We start from the raw sequence: 16,629 nt of genomic DNA, 5'->3' as shown, positions 1-16,629 counted from the left end.
TTGTTTGTAAAACTGAGGTCTAACTAAACACCTAGTCCTATGACTGCTCTGTCTCACACAACAGAAAGTTACAAATATGACCCCAAAGTCCAAAAGGTCACTGGAAACCATCTTCTCAGTATGTATAGGCTAGAACGCCAAGCTTCTAACTTTTAGCCTTTTATTGTAAAAATATCTTAGTTGAGCTCCAAATGGCTTTAAACTTACCCAGAACACTCACGATGACACCATCAATCCTAAATCCCAACCTTCTAGCATCTTCCCCAAGCTAGTTCTTTTTAGGGGGCACATAGAGGCATAGAACCACAACAGCTCAATTCAGCATCCCACACCACTCACACAGTGCTATTTTAGTGTTATAATTACATTTAGAATTTACTGAAGTGGTCTGTCTATTCTAAAGCCTGCGAAAGGAGTTTGACACACTCACTTAAGCTTAAGAAGACCCATTTGTGTCTAAAATTTCTTTCCACCTGTGCCGTAGTACAAAGTGAGGCTATTGTAGAGCACTTGGTCCCATGTCTCTAGATGCTGATTTGAATGTTGGATTAGCCAGATTTGAATGTTGGATTAGCCATATTTTCTAGTGTATGACTGAGGCCTGATCTTTGTATAGCTGTATTTTTTGTTTGTAAACTGAGGTCTAAATAAACACCTAGTCCTATGACTGCTCTGTCTCACACAACAGAAAGTCACAAATATGACCCCAAAGTCCAACAGGTCACTGGAAACCATCTTCTCAGTATGTATATGCTAGAACGCCAAGCTTCTACCTTTGAGGGCTTTTAATTTAAAAATCTCTGAGTTGAGCTCCAAGTGGCTTTAAACTTACCCAGAACACTGACACTGACAACACCATTGAGAATCCTAAATCAATTCAGCATCCCACGCCACTCACACAGTTCTATTTTAGTGTTATAACTCCAATTAGAACTTATTTAAGTTTCCTGTATATTCTAAAGCCCACGAAAGATGATTTATACACTCACTTAAGCTTAAGAAGAAACATTTGTGTCTAAAATTGTTAGGGTTAGGGTCGTCTACATAGCAGTGGTAAGAGAAGCCTTGCGAGCGAATGATCAGCCCCATTGAGATTGTGTAAATTGAGAGGAGAAGGGGCCCTAGCACCGAGACTTGGGGCACCCCTGTGGGGAGGCAGTGGGAGAAAGTCCATGCCACAAACCATTGTAGGAATGCCCCGAGAGGTTGGATTCGAACCACAGTGAGAGTGCAGATAGCAGAATCTTGGGATTCACTGTGTCCAAGGCAGCTGATAGGTCAAGCAGGATAAGAACCGAGAATTGAGCTGCAGTTTTAGCTGACCTTAGGGCTTCTGTTACAGACAACAGAGCCGTTTCAGTACAGTGGCCCCACTTAAAACCAGACTGATATGGATCTTGGAGGTCATTCCATGAGTGGAATTCTGAGACCTGTTTGAGGTATAAGGGCCCACTAGAGGTCTTCACCACTCTACAACAAGCCATCAGCTCTCTGCCTGCCTACCATAAAAGGTGCCAACTGCGCATCAGAATGAAACTAATCATTAATGCACATTCACACACCAATGGCACAGCATTTCGGAGCAATTTGGGGTTCAGTATTTTGCCCGAGTACACTTCGACATGCGAGTTGGGAAAAACAACACTGATCGACCTTCTGATTAGACCCACTCTATCTCCTGAGCTGCCCAAAGGATAGACAAAATGTCCTATCACATGTTTCACTGTCCATCCAACAAGTGCATTTGGGCCTTGTGGAATGAAAACAATTGAGTTCATCTATCTGGAAGCTCATAAGCTATGAATTATAAGTTTATAAATATTAAATATGTATGAACAGATCCTATCTGGACAAATGGCATGAAGTTTGTCTGTTCTTGACTCGGGCTAATCAGGGCCACATTAAAGACTTTTTGGAATAGCATGTCGTACCATGAGGCCATTTATATCACCAGCTAATACTGACATCCACTAAGTGCTAATGACCCCATCAAAGTCCCTAAAAATACAATTAGTTTCTTCCTCCTCATTTAACATAAAAATAGGTAATTTAGTTTAATATAAAGGAATTCAGCATTTAGAACGTCTCATTTTCTAATATACTGTGAATAAACTAATAAATCAGGTGTAGGGGACAAATGAAAATATTCACAAACCACAAAGAAAATATTAATGTTTTTATGCCTATGCCACAAAAATGACAAAGGTATGAATTCCTATGCTGTGGAATCAACCAGACTCACTCAAAAAGGGAGAGGAGGTCAGATGGTACCAAAAGAGGGGGGAAGTTTTTCCCCTGGAGTTGACCTTTTTACATGCAAAAACCAGAGACATCGCCTGGTGTTTGGTAGGGATTGGCAGAGATTCAATCAGACAATGTATCGCTTAAGAATTGTGTATTCAAAGAGCCTTAGTGAACCTCTCTAGCCGTAAAGGTGTCACTAGAGACATTTAGCAGGACAGCAAAAGGGGCTGTCCGACCCCTCTCTCTCCCTGTCACCTCCGGACATCAAAAGAGCCACTCGTCCGGCCTCAACTTGACTCTTTTTCCCACAGAACAGGTGAGCCATAAAACCACCACTCCCTTCTCTCTGTAGCCGATGGGCAAAGGTCATAAGCCAGGGTGGCAAAAGAGAAGACCCTAACAACCCCTGTTTTTCTCAAACCAACAAAGGTTCCATTATAAACTGTGTTTGTTCTGTTTAAATAATAACCTTGCTAAGTGAGTAGTGGCGTTTGCTGCTGAGTTTAGTAAGTAATGACCCCGTTGTTATCCTTTTAGTGATGTTTGAAAACTAGCAGAACCATAAGAAAGTAATCTTGAAGAGTTCCCTAACCTCTTTTTGTTTTGTCTTAATTCCTCCCTGTTATTCCCTAGTAATCATAGTCTGTTTAGTATTAACTAATGCCTTAGTTAAATGTTTCATATACAATTTCCTACTAAAACATTCATCCACACGCCTTTGTGTATCACCAGCTTCCCAGTTAAAGTGGTAAATCTCACAGTTGAATGTCTACTGTTTTCTCGTGCGACCCGAGCTCCACCAAGGGGACAGGAAAGGTATAACACACAAGTGTTTAAAACTCGGCTTACACCGACAATAAGCGGCAAGTACCTATCACCATGTAATTGTACAAACGAAATTTTTGCTGCCACGCTTACATCTAAATTGTCTTTTGAGTTAAAACCGGTAACCATCAAGTTTACACGGAGAATGTAGTTAAGCTTTGTTACATTTTTTTTTATAACCATTATAACCTTCAATCCTCTAGTGTTTAGTCTTATTTTACTTGTCTTTATCCGATTGTTTAGAACTGAGTATTTTTCAAATGTCGATATTGTGGAGAGAGAGATTAAATGAAAATACGAGCAATGTATATTTATTTTCTTTTTCCCACTAAAAAGTTAATAGTTTTGGGGTAACTCCCCCCAGAGAAACCCACTCCACAAATTGACGTCACCACATCCTAAAGGAGGTAGATAAAAGGCCATGTTGTCTTTTGTCTCACTATCTTCTAAAACAAAAAAAACTCTCTTGAAACTAAATGTAATTACGCTCTCGTTAACTGCCTTTACTTTTGAAATTCCGATCTTTTTTTCCGTATCGTACTTTAAATTTCCTTCAGACGAGCTCAGAAAGCTACTGCCCTTGAATCCCCAATTTTCTTAGCGGGAGATTTGATTTTGATTTTTGTTTGGAGCTGCCTGGGATGAAACTTGCCCCAGACTTGTTTAATCTCAGCAACATTAAATAGCCTATATTCCCGGGGCCTCGCGGGGCGCGCAAATGTATGAGTTTTATTTGATTTTGTTGTTTTAACATCATCCAATCGTTCTGAGCAACTTTGGACCAGAAACTCAGAAGCCCATTCATTTCTTGTCTTGAATGAAAGAAGCCACGGTTCCAACGAGCTATAGCGACACCAAACAAACTCAGAGTGCAAGCCCGGGGCTGACGGCCCGTTGCTGCAAGCGTTTTCCCGCAAAGGACTCCGGAACAAATCCACCGGTTCGAACTCAACTCAAGACGCCACTGGGGTGTCTGGCCAGAACCACCTCCACAAGTCAACCGGCAGTGAGCCTTTGCTACAGGAGAATTGCGACAAAAGTAAGGCAAAAATACTACACTACACTGTTTGGATATGTGAAGATTAAAACCATATTATCATCACTATCTTGTTGCTGCTATTTACATTCTCCCAGATGCAAATTTAAAAAATGCACTGCAGAATTATCTCCTGGGTTTATGCATGTATGAATAGAGACTATATTTTATCATTTAAATGTATAGATCAGAAAATGGTAAGAGTTTCAGGGCTGAGAAAGAATGTTAAGAATGTTAAGTAACACTGTGCTACATTACATAGAAAAACAAAACCGCAATACTGAGCCTTGTATATTTTGTAAATGTATATTTTGCTTCATTTATTTCAACACAGTATAACATCTCAAGTCATGTTGTTCGAAACACGACAATAAATAACTTTCAACTTCACAAGAACAAATACTCACAACCTGAATCCGCCATGTATTCATCGTCCCTGGAGTCAGAGTCCTGGTCAAACAGGAAAATCACCTGTAAATCACCTCGATACTGTATCATCAAACTGGCCTCCGTTGGTCTCGGAGAGGGCACTGAGCCCGGTTCTGGTGCTCATTCCGGAACATCTCTCTAGCAGCAATCCTCTCTGGGTCCCGGTCCTGAAAACTTCTTTCTCCCGGCGGTCCAGAGTTCTAGTTGTATAAACAAAAACCAACACTCCCCCAGTTTTCCAAGTTCCAAGTCCAGGTAGAATACCGTTAACTAGCGAATGGCAGCAAGAGTTAGCAGCAGAGCAGTGGATAATGTGTCACAAAATGTTTCATTTCATTATTAGAAACTGATCTGTTCAGTCCAGTTACATTTGGAAAGTCTACAAGAACTGCAAGATTGAATTATTTTATCCCGATTCAAGTTAGCAGAGGGCTAAACCGGAAGTTAGCTGATTTGGCAGCGGAAGTATAGTGTGCTTTTTCCTTTGGGGCCCCGCAATGCGGAAGATCCGGGTAATATTTTACCTCAAAGTTTAACTTTTTAGGCTTTATGTGCCACTGAGCAGCTTTCATAGGAATGAACAGAGCCCCGTCTCCAACACTGTGTTCAGTTTTGTTTAATACATCTATGTGAAGTTCTTGCAGATAAGTGATTCCAGTGTTAAAAGAGAAAAGGTCAGTTTTGCAACCATCCCCTGATACTTCTGTCATGGTGACAAGAATGGAAGTTTGAGATTTTAATGGTCTTTTTCTGTAACTACCCGACAAATGAAAAGTTTGTCGACTAAGACTCTTCTCATGGATGGAGACTATTATGGGGCAGCCCTAGTGTGGCATGAAGGAACTTACAACTTAATTTCATTGTACAACCTTGTAGTATAATGAAAATAATAAATACATTATCAGAACAAACAGACTTGTGTGTAGGTGGGGCCACTTCTCTTCTTCTTTCCTCGCCACTCTGTTCCCAGGCAGAGCTTTCTGTGCCAGAGGCATGGCACTGAGTTTGAAAGTCATACCAAAAAGCCTTTAACCTTGAACATCCAGCATTTTGTATGACATTACTGGTCAGGCCAAAAGCTTGTTTACACATCCAATAATCCACATTGTCAGAAAATGTTGTAGAGCGGCTGTTCACTAACTGGAATGTTGGTGGTTCAATCCCTGGCTTCCCCCAAAACAGCATGTCAGTGTTCTTGAACCCCAAATTGGCGGTGGCTGTGCCATCGCTGTGTGAATGTTATTTCCTTTAGTGTCTCTCTGCCATCAGTGTATGAATGGGTGAATGTGATGTAGTGTAAAAGGTGCTTTGATTGGTCACAAAGACAAATTAAAGCTGGAAGCAGCGTTGTGCGGACCCTCGCACTTGTAGCGCGTCCAGGTGTGAACCGGCCGCGTTGCATATTCTGGAGCTCTGCCGGTGCGGCTGTGAATTTGCTACGCGGTTCCGACGCCGCATGAAGGTGCTATATGTCACTTCCTGTGTCCCCTTTGTGGCGCAACATAGCACTTGCTGCTATGAATATAAATTAATATTGGCGTGTAGATATATTCGGGGCAGGACAATTATCAATCACGTAACGTTTGGTTCAGATGTGAGCATGTACACTGAACAATAATGTACCCAAACAATAAAATAAATTCCTTTTATATTTCCCTGCCTTTTTGTTTATGTGTACATACAGAGGAAGAATGAGAGAACAGCACACATTTCATTGTTACTGTGTGTTAGAGCATGGGAGAACAGTGGATACTTTTAATACAGCCCACACCCCTAATACTGTGTAACTATAACAAGTAGAGAACAGAAGAAAAAGATGTTCTTTCTTTACAACTGTCTGCATAGCTTATTCATATTGTGTAATGAATGAAAATAAATAGGCCTACTAGGCTCCTCTCTACTTTGACATTTAAGATTAGCTTGTTTGATCCACCTTCATACACATGTGACATTACTGTACAACTTGAGAAAGGTGAGTTGTTTTCTGCTCCAGCCTGCCTAAAAGAAAAGCGTTTTTGGGATTAAATGGACTTTATTAGCTGCTGCAGTGCAGGATGAACTCAGAACAGACCCATTTCTCACCTTATTATTGTAAATCATGCAACGAAGAAGAAGAAATGCATAATAAATCCTGGGACAAAATCTGTCCACAAATACTGTACAGCATGTAGTCTAATGAACAAGACATGTGTTATAGCTGACTTGGGCAGTGAAATGTTTAATTTTTTTAATTCATGTGGTCATAGTTGTCCACAACTCAAATCAGATTAAAGCTGCAAGCAGCGTTGGGCGGGCCCTCGCACTTGTAGCGCGTCCGGGTGTTAGCCGGCCGAGTTGCATATTCTGGAGCTCTGCCAGTGCGGCTGTGAATTTGTTACGCGGTTATGACGCCGCATGAAGGTGTTATATGTCACTTCCTGTGTTCCCTATGTGGAGCTACATAGCACTTGCCGCTATGAATATAAATCGGTATTGGTGTGTAGATGTCTGCGGGGTGGGAGAGTTATCAAGCACGTAAAGTTTGTTTCAGATGTGAGCATGTACACTGAACAATAATGTACCCAAACAATAAAATAAATTCCTTTTATATTTCCCTGCCTTGTTGTTTATGTGTACATACAGAGGAAGAATGTGAGAACAGCACACATTTCATCGTTACTGTGTGTTAGAGCATGGGAGAACAGTGGATACTTTTAATACAGCCCACACCCCTAATACTGTGTAACTATAACAAGTAGAGAACAGAAGAAAAAGATGTTCTTTCTTTACAACTGTCTGCATAGCTTATTCATATTGTGTAATGAATGAAAATAAATAGGCCTACTAGGCTCCTCTCTACTTTGACATTTAAGATTAGCTTGTTTGATCCACCTTCATACACATGTGACATTACTGTACAACTTGAGAAAGGTGAGTTGTTTTCTGCTCCAGCCTGCCTAAAAGAAAAGCGTTTTTGGGATTAAATGGACTTTATTAGCTGCTGCAGTGCAGGATGAACTCAGAATAGACCCATTTCTCACCTTATTATTGTAAATCATGCAACGAAGAAGAAGAAATGCATAATAAATCCTGGGACAAAATCTGTCCACAGCATGTAGTCTGATGAACAAGACTTGTGTTATAGCTGACTTGGGCAGTGAAATGTTTAATTTTTTTAATTCATGTGGTCATAGTTGTCCACAACTCAAATCAGAATATAAGAAGAAATGTTTTATACCACCTCAAGAAGGCTTCCTATTAGAAAGGTAGGAAGGTATTTCAAATGTACAACTGCAGTACTTAAATCTAAGTAAAGTAATTTCCCTGACATTTTTGTGTTACTTTACTTTACTTTTAGACGCATGTAACAGGTTTTATACTTCCTGTGAGTATAATCCAATCAATCTTATTTTCATACTGTATATCCGTTGTGTAATTTGATAAATTGTGTTGTATGTCATGCTCGCATCGTGTACTACTGATACTTCATTGCCCTCTTCAGAGAAGACTCTGACTGCAACATGCGTCTTTGTAAAGAGAGAAACGGACAGAAAAAGTCTCTAACTCTGCCTGTCAGCTCGCTCTGCTCCGTTAAAACTGAATTTACCATACAGAATTGAATACGAGTGCACTCCAGATTTAGCTGTAGCCAGCTGACGGTGTGCTTCTCCCTATACCACAGTTCTGTGTCCATGCATGCAGCAAACTGAAAGCACTGTCTGTCGGAGCGTCTACGTGAAAAGAGAAGGAAGACATGGCTGGTAGTGTCTTCAGAGTTGTTAAACACCTCAGCGCACTGAAGGAAGCCATCTGACTGTGTGAGGGGCAAGATCGTTGATGTCTGCAGGCAGAGTAGGCCTAGAGCTCTCCTGTCTGACTGGTCCACCAATAGCAGAGAAGATGACCTCTTGAGACACAGCACCTCCTCATTTGCATAATGAGGCAGAAATGCATACAGAAATTTTAAAAGGACAGGAAGAAATAAAAGAGAAAGAAAATAAATAAGGTAAATAAATACAAAGGGAGAATAAAACAGACAAAAATATTAAAACACACACATAAATAAATACATTAAAAAAATTAAAGCTGCAAGCAGCATTGGGCGGGCCCTCGCACTTGTAAGCGCGTCCGCATGTGAGCCGGCCGAGTCGCATATTCTGGAGCTCTGCCGGTGCGGCTGTGAATTTGCTACGCGGTTATGTCGCCGCATGAAGGTGCTATATGTCACTTCCTGTGTCCCCTATGTGGAGCTACATAGCACTTGCCGCTATGAATATAAATCGGTATTGACGTGTAGATGTCTGCGGGGTCGGAGAGTTATCAAGCACGTAAAGTTTGTTTCAGATGTGAGCATGTACACTGAACAATAATGTACCCAAACAATAAAATAAATTCCTTTTATATTTCCCTGCCTTGTTGTTTATGTGTACATACAGAGGAAGAATGTGAGAACAGCACACATTTCATCGTTACTGTGTGCTGTACCGCAGTTCTGTGTCCATGCATGCAGCAAACTGAAAGCACTGTCTGTCGGAGCGTCTACGTGAAAAGAGAAGGAAGACATGGCTGGTAGTGTCTTCAGAGTTGTTAAACACCTCAGCGCACTAAAGGAAGCCATCTGACTGTGTGAGGGGCAAGATCGTTGATGTCTGCAGGCAGAGTAGGCCTAGAGCTCTCCTGTCTGACTGGTCCACCAATAGCAGAGAAGATGACCCCTTGAGTTATCAAGCACGTAAAGTTTGGTTCAGATGTTAGCATGTACACTGAAGTTACGACAACTTCCTGTGTCATGGCGAAGACTTGATCTTTGACAAAATGGCCGACTTCCTGTTGGGTTTAGGCTATGGCTCCAAGAGACTTTTTTGTGCGTCTGGACAAGATACACGTACCACAGAAAATTCGTGCACGTAGGTGAAACGTGCGGCGGGGGCTGCTTCGTTAAAAGTCACGTTCCGTTGCCAGCAGGTGGCGCTATGACTGTGGGTGAATGTCAGCATGTACATGTGTTCAGGGCAAGACTCTCATCCTACATGTACAGTTTGGTGCAGATGTGAGCATGTACACTGAAGATACGACAACTTCCGTGTCATGGCGAAGAGTTGATCTTTGACGCCACGCCACGGACACGCCCATTGACGAAAACTTGCAAATAGCACAACTTTTCATCTTCAATGCCTTTAGAAGGCACAGCAGAAATTTGAGGTCGGTCGGACTAAATCCCTAGGAGGAGTTTGTTAAAGTACGAAGTGTGTAAATCATCCAAAATTTGACGTAAAATTCAAAATGGCCGACTTCCTGTTGGGTTTAGCCTATGGCTCCAAGAGACTTTTTTTGTGCGTCTGGACAAGATACACGTACCACAGAAAATTCGTGCACGTAGGTGAAACATGCGGCGGGGGCTGCTTCGTTAAAGGTCACTTTCTGTTGCCAGCAGGTGGCGCTATGACTGTGGGTGAATGTCGGCATGTACATGTGTTCAGGGCGGGACTATCATCCTAGATGTACAGTTTGGTCCAGATGTGAGCATGTACACTGAAGTTACAACAACTTCCTGTTTCATAGCGAATCATCGACGCCACGGACACGCCCATTGACGAAAACGCGCAAATAGCACAACTTTTCATCGTCAATGCCTTTAGAAGGCACAGCAGAAATTTGACGTCGATCCGACTAAATCCCTAGGAGGAGTTCGTTAAAGTACGAAGTGTGTAAATCATCCAAAAATGGCCGTAAAATTCAAAATGGCCGACTTCCTGTTGACTTTAGGCTATGGGTTCTTGAGGCTTTTTTGTGCGTCTTGATACGATACATGTCCCCAGAAAATTTCGTACATGTAGGTTGAACGTGAACGAGGGGCTAATCTTTTCCAATTTTCTAGGTGGCGCTAGCGAGTCATTTTGCCACGCCCATGTGCGAAACTTGTAGAATACGAAATTTTTCACCGGTTCTGACATGTTTGCAAATTTTGGTGAGTTTTCGAGTATGTTTAGGCCATGTCATTTGGGCCTACTTTGCAGAAAAAAAAAAAATTAAAGCTGCAAGCAGCGTTGGGCGGGCCCTCGCACTTATAAGCGCGTCCGCGTGTGAGCCGGCCGAGTTGCATATTCTGGAGCTCTGCCGGTGCGGCTGTGAATTTGCTACGCGGTTATGACGCCGCATGAAGGTGTTATATGTCACTTCCTGTGTCCCCTATGTGGAGCTACATAGCACTTGCCGCTATGAATATAAATCGGTATTGGCGTGTAGATGTCTGCGGGGTGGGAGAGTTATCAAGCACGTAAAGTTTGTTTCAGATGTGAGCATGTACACTGAACAATAATGTACCCAAACAATAAAATAAATTCCTTTTATATTTCCCTGCCTTGTTGTTTATGTGTACATACAGAGGAAGAATGTGAGAACAGCACACATTTCATCGTTACTGTGTGCTGTACCGCAGTTCTGTGTCCATGCATGCAGCAAACTGAAAGCACTGTCTGTCGGAGCGTCTACGTGAAAAGAGAAGGAAGACATTGCTGGTAGTATTGTCTTCAGAGTTGTTAAACACCTCAGCGCACTGAAGGAAGCCATCTGACTGTGTGAGGGGCAAGATCGTTGATGTCTGCAGGCAGAGTAGGAGCTCTCCTGTCTGACTGGTCCACCAATAGCAGAGAAGATGACCCCTTGAGACACAGCCCCTCCTCATTTGCATAATGAGGCAGAAATGCATACAAAAATTTAAAAAAGACAGGCAGAAATAAATACCATGGGTGAAAATAAATAAGGTAAATAAATACAAAGGAAGAATAAAACAGACAAAAATATTAAAACACACACATAAATAAATACATTAAAAAAATTAGTAATAAATAAAGTTGAATAAACAAATAAGGTAATTATAACAAAGGTGAATAAGTAAAGGCACTAATTAAAATATAACATTTATGTCTCCTTGTATAATTTAATTACTACCTACATTTATTTATTTACTTTATTTTTTTGTGTATTTAATTGGATGCTTATTTATTATTGAGCATTATTTATTTCTGTATTTATTTCTGGCTGTGTCAGGATCGGTCCTCCATAACGGGGTGGGAGAGTTATCAAGCACGTAAAGTTTGGTTAGATGTGAGCATGTACACTGAAGTTACAACAACTTCCTGTGTCATGGCGAAGACTTGATCTCTGACGCCACGCCACGGACACACCCATTGACGAAAACTCGCAAATAGCACAACTTTTCATCTTCAATGCCTTTAGAAGGCACAGCACAAATTTGAAGTCGGTCGGACTAAATCCCTAGGAGGAGTTCGTTAAAGTACGAAGTGTGTAAATCATCCAAAATTTGACGTAAAATTCAAAATGGCCGACTTCCTGTTGATTTTAGGGCATCGCTCCAAGAGGCTTTTTTGTGCGTCTGGACAAGATACACGTACCACAGAAAATTCGTGCACGTAGGTGAAACGTGCGGCGGGGGCTGCTTCGTTAAAAGTCACTTCCTGTTGCCAGCAGGTGGCGCTATGACTGTGGTGAATGTCAGCATGTACATGTGTTCAGGGCGGGACTCTCATCCTACATGTACAGTTTGGTGCAGATGTGAGCATGTACACTGAAGTTACGACAACTTCCGTGTCATGGCGAAGAGTTGATCTTTGACGCCACGCCACGGACACGCCCATTGACGAAAACTTGCAAATAGCACAACTTTTCATCTTCAATGCCTTTAGAAGGCACAGCACAAATTTGAGGTCGGTCGGACTAAATCCCTAGGAGGAGTTCGTTAAAGTACGAAGTGTGTAAATCATCCAAAATTTGACGTAAAATTCAAAATGGCCGACTTCCTGTTGATTTTAGGCATCGCTCCAAGACTTTTTTGTGCGTCTGGACAAGATACACGTACCACAGAAAATTCGTGCACGTAGGTAAACGTGCGGCGGGGGCTGCTTCGTTAAAAGTCACTTCCTGTTGCCAGCAGGTGGCGCTATGACTGTGTGAATGTCAGCATGTACATGTGTTCAGGGCGGGACTCTCATCCTACATGTACAGTTTGGTCCAGATGTGAGCATGTACACTGAAGTTACGACAACTTCCGTGTCATGGCGAAGAGCTGATCTTTGACGCCACGCCACGGACACGCCCATTGACGAAAACTTGCAAATAGCACAACTTTTCATCTTCAATGCCTTTAGAAGGCACAGCAAAATTTGAGGTCGGTCGGACTAAATCCCTAGGAGGAGTTCGTTAAAGTACGAAGTGTGTAAATCATCCAAAATTTGACGTAAAATTCAAAATGGCCGACTTCCTGTTGGGTTTAGGCTATGGCTCCAAGAGACTTTTTTGTGCGTCTGGACAAGATACACGTACCACAGAAAATTCGTGCACGTAGGTGAAACGTGCGGCGGGGGCTGCTTCGTTAAAGGTCACTTTCTGTTGCCAGCAGGTGGCGCTATGACTGTGGGTGAATGTCGGCATGTACATGTGTTCAGGGCGGGACTCTCATCCTACATGTACAGTTTGGTCCAGATGTGAGCATGTACACTGAAGTTACAACAACTTCCTGTTTCATTGCGAATCATCGACGCCACGGACACGCCCATTGACGAAAACTCGCAAATAGCACAACTTTTCATCGTCAATGCCTTTAGAAGGCACAGCAGAAATTTGACGTCGATCCGACTAAATCCCTAGGAGGAGTTCGTTAAAGTACGAAGTGTGTAAATCATCCAAAAATGGCCATAAAATTCAAAATGGCCGACTTCCTGTTGACTTTAGGCTATGGGTTCTTGAGGCTTTTTTGTGCGTCTTGATACGATACATGTCCCCAGAAAATTTCGTACATGTAGGTTGAACGTGAACGAGGGGCTAATCATTTCCAATTTTCTAGGTGGCGCTAGCGAGTCATTTTGCCACGCCCATGTGCGAAACTTGTAGAATACGAAATTTTTCACCGGTTCTGACATGTTTGCAAATTTTGGTGAGTTTTCGAGTATGTTTAGGCCATGTCATTTGGGCCTACTTTGCAGAAAAAAAAAAAAAAAAAAAAAAATAATCCGAGCAAATTCAATAGGACCTCGCACGGTCGTGCTCGGGCCCTAATTAAAGCTGCAAGCAGCGTTGGGCGGCCCTCGCACTTGTAGCGCGTCCGCGTGTGAGCCGGCCGAGTTGCACATTCTGGAGCTCTGCCGGTGCGGCTGTGAATTTCCTACGCGGTTCCGACGCCGCATGAAGGTGCTATATGTCACTTCCTGTGTCCCCTATGTGGAGCTACATAGCACTTGCCGCTATGAATATAAATCGGTATTGGTGTGTAGATGTCTGCGGGGTGGGAGAGTTATCAAGCACGTAAAGTTTGTTTCAGATGTGAGCATGTACACTGAACAATAATGTACCCAAACAATAAAATAAATTCCTTTTATATTTCCCTGCCTTGTTGTTTATGTGTACATACAGAGGAAGAATGTGAGAACAGCACACATTTCATCGTTACTGTGTGTTAGAGCATGGGAGAACAGTGGATACTTTTAATACAGCCCACACCCCTAATACTGTGTAACTATAACAAGTAGAGAACAGAAGAAAAAGATGTTCTTTCTTTACAACTGTCTGCATAGCTTATTCATATTGTGTAATGAATGAAAATAAATAGGCCTACTAGGCTCCTCTCTACTTTGACATTTAAGATTAGCTTGTTTGATCCACCTTCATACACATGTGACATTACTGTACAACTTGAGAAAGGTGAGTTGTTTTCTGCTCCAGCCTGCCTAAAAGAAAAGCGTTTTTGGATTAAATGGACTTTATTAGCTGCTGCAGTGCAGGATGAACTCAGAATAGACCCATTTCTCACCTTATTATTCTAAATCATGCACGAAGAAGAAGAAATGCATAATAAATCCTGGGACAAAATCTGTCCACAACAGGTAGTCTGATGAACAAGACTTGTGTTATAGCTGACTTGGGCAGTGAAATGTTTAATTTTTTAATTCATGTGGTCATAGTTGTCCACAACTCAAATCAGAATATAAGAAGAAATGTTTTATACCACCTCAAGAAGGCTTCCTATCAGAAAGGTAGGAAGGTATTTCAAATGTACAACTGCAGTACTTAAATCTAAGTAAAGTAATTTCCCTGACATTTACTTGTTACGCATGTAACAGGTTTTATACTTCCTGTGAGTATAATCCAATCAATCTTATTTTCATACTGTATATCCGTTGTGTAATTTGATAAATTGTGTTGTATGTGTGCTCGTCTGCTTCATTGCCCTCTCAGAGAAGACTCTGACTGCAACATGCGTCTTTGTAAAGAGAGAAACGGACAGAAAAAGTCTCTAACTCTGCCTGTCAGCTCGCTCTGCTCCGTTAAAACTGAATTTACCATACAGAATTGAATACGAGTGCACTCCAGATTTAGCTGCAGCCAGCTGACCGTGTGCTTCTCCCTATACCGCAGTTCTGTGTCCATGCATGCAGCAAACTGAAAGCACTGTCTGTCGGAGCGTCTACGTGAAAAGAGAAGGAAGACATTGCTGGTAGTATTGTCTTCAGAGTTGTTAAACACCTCAGCGCACTGAAGGAAGCCATCTGACTGTGTGAGGGGCAAGATCGTTGATGTCTGCAGGCAGAGTAGGAGCTCTCCTGTCTGACTGGTCCACCAATAGCAGAGAAGATGACCCCTTGAGACACAGCCCCTCCTCATTTGCATAATGAGGCAGAAATTTAAAAGACAGGCAGAAATAAATACCATGGGTGAAAATAAATAAGGTAAAAATACAAAGGAAGAATAAAACAGACAAAATATTAAACACACACATAAATAAATACATTAAAAAAATTAATAAATAAAGTTGAATAAACAAATAATAATAAGGTAATTAACAAAGGTGAATAAGTAAAGGCACTAATTAAATATACATTTATGTCTCCTTGTATAATTTAATTACCCATTTATTTATTTACTTTATTTTTTGTGTATTTAATTGGAAGCTTATTTTTATTGAGCATTTATTTATTTCTGTATTTATTTCTGACTGTGTCAGGATCGGTCCTCCATAGGGGGTGGGAGAGTTATCAAGCACGTAAAGTTTGGTTCAGATGTGAGCATGTACACTGAAGTTACAACAACTTCCTGTGTCATGGCGAAGACTTGATCTCTGACGCCACGCCACGGACACACCCATTGACGAAAACTCGCAAATAGCACAACTTTTCATCTTCAATGCCTTTAGAAGGCACAGCACAAATTTGAGTCGGTCGGACTAAATCCCTAGGAGGAGTTCGTTAAAGTACGAAGTGTGTAAATCATCCAAATTTGACGTAAAATTCAAAATGGCCGACTTCCTGTTGATTTTAGGGCTATCGCCAAGAGCTTTTTTGTGCGTCTGGACAAGATACACGTACCACAGAAAATTCGTGCACGTAGGTGAAACGTGCGGCGGGGCTGCTTCGTTAAAGTCACTTCCTGTTGCCAGCAGGTGGCGCTATGACTGTGGGTGAATGTCGGCATGTACATGTGTTCAGGGCGGGACTCTCATCCTACATGTACAGTTTGGTCCGATGTGAGCATGTACACTGAAGTTACAACAACTTCCTGTTTCATGCGAATCATCGACGCCACGACACGCCCATTGACGAAAACGCGCAAATAGCACAACTTTTCATCGTCAATGCCTTTAGAAGGCACAGCAGAAATTTGACGTCGATCCGACTAAATCCCTAGGAGGAGTTCGTTAAAGTACGAAGTGTGTAAATCATCCAAAAATGGCCGTAAAATTCAAAATGGCCGACTTCCTGTTGACTTTAGGCTATGGGTTCTTGAGGCTTTTTGTGCGTCTTGATACGATACATGTCCCCAGAAAATTTCGTACATGTAGGTTGAACGTGAACGAGGGGCTAATCATTTTCCAATTTTCTAGGTGGCGCTAGCGAGTCATTTTGCCACGCCCAGTGCGAAACTTGTAGAATACGAAATTTTTCACCGGTTCTGACATGTTTGCAAATTTTGGTTTTTCGAGTATGTTTAGGCCATGTCATTTGGGCCTACTTTGCAGAAAAAAAAAAAAAAAAAAAATATAAAAATAATATAATATATATATATAATCCGAGCAATTCAATAGGGACCTCGCACGGTCGTGCCGG

Source organism: Micropterus salmoides, unplaced genomic scaffold, assembly GCF_014851395.1.
Source record: "Micropterus salmoides isolate LMB-PRFRI ecotype aquatic unplaced genomic scaffold, ASM1485139v1 Ms_hic_scaffold_1, whole genome shotgun sequence".
NCBI classification, from domain to species: domain Eukaryota; kingdom Metazoa; phylum Chordata; class Actinopteri; order Centrarchiformes; family Centrarchidae; genus Micropterus; species Micropterus salmoides.
The sequence above is the reverse complement of the archived record's forward strand: the minus strand, read 5'-3'. Positions refer to the sequence as shown.